Source organism: Neofelis nebulosa, chromosome 3, assembly GCF_028018385.1.
Source record: "Neofelis nebulosa isolate mNeoNeb1 chromosome 3, mNeoNeb1.pri, whole genome shotgun sequence".
Taxonomy (NCBI): domain Eukaryota; kingdom Metazoa; phylum Chordata; class Mammalia; order Carnivora; family Felidae; genus Neofelis; species Neofelis nebulosa.
Genome location: NC_080784.1, coordinates 1,042,952 through 1,048,880, shown reverse-complemented (window position 1 = coordinate 1,048,880; position 5,929 = coordinate 1,042,952). Strand labels below are relative to the sequence as shown.

At 46.3% G+C, this 5,929-nt stretch overlaps 1 pseudogene; it reads left to right on the top strand.

Annotated features, from left to right (window-relative positions):
* Positions 1–1,372: 1,372 nt before the first annotated feature.
* LOC131506294 (ubiquitin carboxyl-terminal hydrolase 17-like protein 6) lies at positions 1,373–5,126 on the top strand (annotated as a pseudogene).
* Positions 5,127–5,929: the final 803 nt, after the last annotated feature.

Below are 5,929 nucleotides of genomic sequence, written 5' to 3'. Positions count from 1 at the left end.
CCCCTTGTGGCCCACAGACTCCTTGGAGCCAACTGCCTGTTCCTGGGGATTCGCCCCTCCTCCCCACCAGAGCATGGCCAGGCACTGACCTCTGAAACCTCAGACTCTGCACGCCCCTGTTTATAGAGTCGTAATGGTATTAAAACCCTCTCCTTTCTCCTTTTCTTGTTCAGTCACTGGTGAGTGTTTCTACTCTTTCTCTCTAGCTACTTTTGGGTGGAGTGCTTTCCCTCTACATTCCCCCCATCCCCCGCCCCTTCTCTGTCCTCTCTCCACAAAAACAGCTCCCTACCCTCCGTGGCTTCTCTCTCCCCCAGTTCACCTCTCACACCAGGTACCCGCCAAGTTCTGTGGCTCAAGTTGTGCAGATTATTGTGTTAATCCTCAGATCAATTACCTATGTGCCCAAAATGGTTTGGTGCTGACCTAGCTGCATTTCAGGGATGAGAGAAGCCGAGAACTTCCATGCTGTTCTGCCATCTGGGAACATGAGGTTTAGTTCACTTAAGTGTGTGTGTGTGTGTGTGTGTGTGTGTGTGTGTGTGTGTGTGTGATGCCGATGTCAATTCAGGAAGAGAAGGTTGGATACCAATATTTCTACAGGTTGACTCATATTTGTGGATATTTCTGAAGCTATTTCCTTTATGGCTAATGTGCACTGCTCTGTGGGCATTTTCCCTAAGATTCTGCTCAATTTAGATAAAATAAAAAGTAAAACTAATTTCTTTTGATTAAGTCTTCAAGATCCAAAATCCATTTAGTCAATTTGAACTCTTTCAATTACAAAAATGAAATATCATGAAGGGTATTCCACTTAAGACATCTTATTGATCTCCAGAGGTTGTATAAGCAATTACCAAAAACTTGGTGGCTTCAAAGGAGAGAACGTTATTCTCTCACAGTCTGGAGATGAGAAGTCAAAATCAAGATGCTATTCAGGCCACATTCCCTCTGAGGCCAAGTCAGTGACAAGGGCCAGGCAAAGTCCTCCTATATTTCTTGGCCTCTATTTACCAAAGAGGAGAAACAGACTTTGGTGTCTTCTCTTCTTAAGCTATAGCTCCTCTTCCCAAGTGTTATGACTTCCAGATATGATTTTTTTTTTTTTGGTCATTGCAAATTACATGGTGCACCAGCATTGCTCGTTTTCTAAAAGGACCTGATCATCGTAACATGTGTGAAAGAATTCTCTTGTCCACTCAAAAATATATCGAATTTAATAAACCAAACAGAAGAACACAGGGGAAGGGATGAGAGAGAAAGAGAGACAGAGAGACAGAGAGATAGAGACACACAGAGAGAAGCAAACCTTAAGAGGCTCTTAACTACAGGGAACAAACTTAACTGATGGAGGGCAGGTGGGGGGGGCGGCGGTGGGCTAGATGGGTGATGGAAATTATGGAGGGCGCTTGTGATGAGCACTGGCTGTTGTATGTAAGTGATGAATCACTAAATTCTAATCCTGAGACCAATCTCACCCTACATGTTAAGTAACTAGAATTTAAATAAAAACTTGAAGTCAAAAAGCAAACAAACAAGGGGAGCCTGGAGGGCTCAGTCAATTAAGCATCCAACTCTTTTGATTTCAGCTTAGGTCATGTTTTCACAGTTTATCAGTTTGAACCCCACGTTGGGCTCTGCACTAACAGCATAGAGCTTGCTTGGGATTCTCTCTCTTTCTTCTCTGCCCCTCCTCGGCTTGCCCACGTGGGCTCTCTCTCTCTCTCTCTCTCTCTCAATAAACAAACAGTAAAAAAATAAAAACAAACAAACAATAGAGGGGGAAAAACACAATTTCGGTGGACCCTGCCGTTCTGACACCTGGTTGAGTGAGAGATACTGACACATTACAGCCACAGCTTAAATGAGGGCGCACTGTTCCCTGCATTTCCAAATTCCAACCTCAAACTGTGTATCAATGTCACAAATCCACAACAAACGTGTCCTGAAACAAGTGAACCTAAAACTACCTTGCAGTGTAATGTCCCAGTAGTACCAGTTAAAATTTGGCAAATAAACGATGGATATAGGATATGTACTCATATTGGGAAGGGAGCTAAAAAAAAAAAAAAAAAAGATTTTACAAAGCATGAAACCAGCCACAGGATGTCTCTTGTTAGCATTTCTAGGCCACACCTTGATAGACAAATGTGTTGATAAAAACCTTCATGATAGTTGTACATACGGACCATATGGAGAGAGTTCAGGAAGTTTAGAAGCACAGTGATGGACAGCAATCATCCCCAAATAATTTGCTGGTGCCACACACATTCTGGCTGGTGGGGAAGAAGTCCTCCTACATGACACCCGAGCTCAATTTGCAAAATGATCTTCCACATCCTAGGAAAAATAATATCCATCAGTGCTTGACTCACTTGATATTACTCTGAAAGCAAAGTGGACACTCAAAAAGGACTTCCACGGGGAAGTTGGAAACTCTCAAGTCAGTCTGTGCAGAAAGGGAGCAATGGAAATGAGGGAGGTGGAGAAAGTGCTGAAATGTGTGTCTATCCATTGAGGGAGGCAGGGGAAGGAGACAGGCTGGGCTGAGTGGTCTCTCTGCAGAAGAGTGACCACACCTTAAAACCCTTAATCCCACCTTGAGCCTGTGGCTGATTGGATGACGTGTTCCTAGTCGCGTGGGTGGGGCGAGCAATAAAGGGGCTGGGGAGAGGGCCACAGCTATCATTCTGAGACAGGTCTCCTGAGAGAAGCATCGCTCTGCAATGTGAGGCTCCACATGGGAGATCCTATGAAAGCTCTTTCTGGAGACATGAGGGCTGTTTTGTCCTACTGCCAAGAAGAGTTTCAGTTCAATGTCTTTCCCAAACTCAAATCTTGCTGCTCAAATATAGGTGGTGCTGAAGTCCACAGGGGACCCACTCTACCTCAGAAGCCATCACCATCATCGCAGACACTCTGCAACCTGCCTAACGGTTGGGCTCCCATGTCAATAGGTCTGCCCCCCGCAAAGAAACCTGTGAGTTGGAGGAGACCTTCTGTGGTTGGGGCTGGACTGCAGAACCTGGGGAACACGTGCTATGCGAATGCGGCCCTGCAGTGTCTGACGTACACACCACCCCTCGCCAGCTATAAGCTGTCCAAGGAGCACTCCCAAAGCTGTGGGAAGCAGACATTCTGCGTGCTGTGTGCTCCGCAGGCTCACGTGACCCGGGCCCTCTGCTGCCCTGGAGATGTGATCCGGCCCCGCCAGAACTGCTGGCTGCCTTCCACACACACACAAGCAGGAAGATACCCATGAGTTTCTGATATTCACTCTGGATCCAATGCAGCAAGCGCGTTTGCGTGAGGACAAGACTTCAAGAGCCCCACTGTCTGAGGACCTCACCCTCATCTGGCAAATCTTTGGAGGGTATTGGAGGTCTCAAATCCAGTGTCTCCACTGCCCTGGCGTTTCCAGCACTTTTGACCCTTACCTGGATGGCAGGGCAGCTCAGAGTGTGAGCCAAGCTTTGCTCCAGTTGGGGAAGCCTGAAAAGTTGGATGGTGAAAATGCCTATCATTGTAGTACTTGCCTAGACAAGGTACCTGCTCCCAAGACGTTAACTTTGTACACTTGCCCCAAGGACCTAATGCTGGTATTGAAATAATTCTCAGATTCCACAGGCAGCAAACTGGCTAAGGAAGTGCAATATCCTGTGCGCCTTGACCTGCGACAGTGCGTGTCTGAGCAGAAGGCGGGATTGATAATTTACCTGCTCTATGCCGCGCCGGTGCATCCGGGGACGAAATGTCACAGCGGACATCACTTCTGTTACATCAAAGCTGGGAATGGCCAGTGGTACAAAATGGATGACACCAGTGATGTGACTTCTGCCCTGAGCCAACATGCCTATGTCTTCTTTGACACCCAGACGAGTGAATTGGAAAGAGACCACGGGAGTGCACCAGGCAGTGGGGAGACCACATCACTCCAGGCTGACCATGCAGACATGGCTGTGGCCCAAGGGGGGGTGGGGGAGGGGCTCACACAGACCCCAGCATCAAAGTTCCAGAGGTGGAGGACCACGTGGAAGAGACACCAGTGCAACCAATCACGTTAGACCAGTGGAGAGTCTTCCAAGAAAGCCACCATCCCAAGTCTGAATTCAACCTCAGGAAAACAGAATTTGTTCTTCCCGCCCACGCAGTCCTAATTCACCAGTCCAAATACAGAGAGGAGATGGAAAAGGATCATCCTGAACAAAACATCTACCGGCTCAACAACTTAGCCAGGGACATCCCACCTCAGAGGGCAACCAACATCGGCAAAGTCCCTTGTCTCACAGGCAGAGCCCGAGCTACCAAGAGGAAGAACAAGAAGGGACAGAGGTCTTGGGAAGCAGTCCAGGGATCTGAGTGCAGGCTTTAATGCACACACCTGCACACATACACACTCAGCCACAAACATTCACTCATGGCCCCTTGTAGAACATTATGTGTGATCTGGACATGTGGAGGGGCCATCTATCTGGCTGTGTTCATGACATATGGCATTCAACTTGACCTGAAGAATACTGAGCTATAAGGCTGGCTGTCTATGATGATGTTGTTGGAGAGTTTTAGGTTTGTTACTGGATATTTGGAGGATTTCCCTCCTCCGTCAGCACCAAGGAGCACTGGGGAGCTATGGGAGCCTGAAAGGGCCAGAGGAAGTGGCCAGTCGGGCATGAAGGGTGGAAACAAGGCTGAGCACCTGGAGTCCCTGTGAAAATGCCTGATACTCACGGTTCTATCATCCCATCCCTTACTCTCTGTTTATTTCTAAAGTACATTTGCCCAAAGATATTCACGTGTGGACGTTAGGTAAAGATGCGTTTGGAAATATCCAAACATGCACCAACAGAAGAAGGAGTTTGAAACAAACTCAGTGCTTCCACACAGAGAAATGACAAACGACCAAGAAACTGGATGAACTACAGCTCCAACTGAAGGCAGACAGACTTTTCAGGAAGTTTTTGTGTGAAAGGGGAGGAACAGAAGTAAACAGCAATTGGTTAATTGTGCAAAGTTTTTACTTGCATAAATAATATATATTCTGTAAAGTCTACACATGTCAACGTGAACATTGGCTAATTGCTTGGAAATGGTAAGCAGCAAATAAATGCTTGTTTTTCAGGAGATAAGTGGGTGAAGCCTTATTGGCTCGTGTTGATTAAATTAGGCTCCCTTAACAATCACCCTCCCATGAGCCTGCAGAGAAGATGGTGGAAAGGAACCTTCTCCCACCTGTAATCGCTCGGCCACCAAGCAGCTGTATCTTGTCCCGCAGAGTTTGCTACCATCCCCCATCTGACAATCTCCTACACATGGGAGGAGGCACGGGGATTTCCAGTCGGTTCCATTACAATCTCGGTCCTCAGTTGTACACCTCAGAAAAACAGTCCCAAATGGACACCTAGGCAGCGATGTGGTATTTAAGGTCAAGGTATGGATGGATGTTCTAAGTCATAATTATATTTCTTGGGAGAGACAATGACTAAATACGTTGTTGAATGGGGAATTGGTGCATGATCCTTAAATTCCTCCTGTGTGAGTGGGGCCACATAGGAGCAATCTGGTCATTTGACAAGGGCATTGAAAGGTAAACACTTGCTTTGTTCAGTCTGTGTTAAACATAGAGATGTCACATTTATTAGAAACTAATGTCAGCAGTTGAACTTTGTACAGGAAATCCTATTTAATTCTAGATTCTCAAATATCATAGCTGACAAAGGTAAAAAGATACTCTTTTTTCTTTTTTATAATATATTGTAAAATTTTAAGTCCAAGTTAGTTAATAATTAGTGTAGTCTTGGTTTCGGGAGTAGAATTCAGTGATTCACTGGTTACATGTAACACCTAGTGCTAATCCCCACAAATGCCCTCCAGAAAGCTCATCATCCACTTACCCCATCCCCACACCCATTTTCCCTCTAGCAACCCTCTG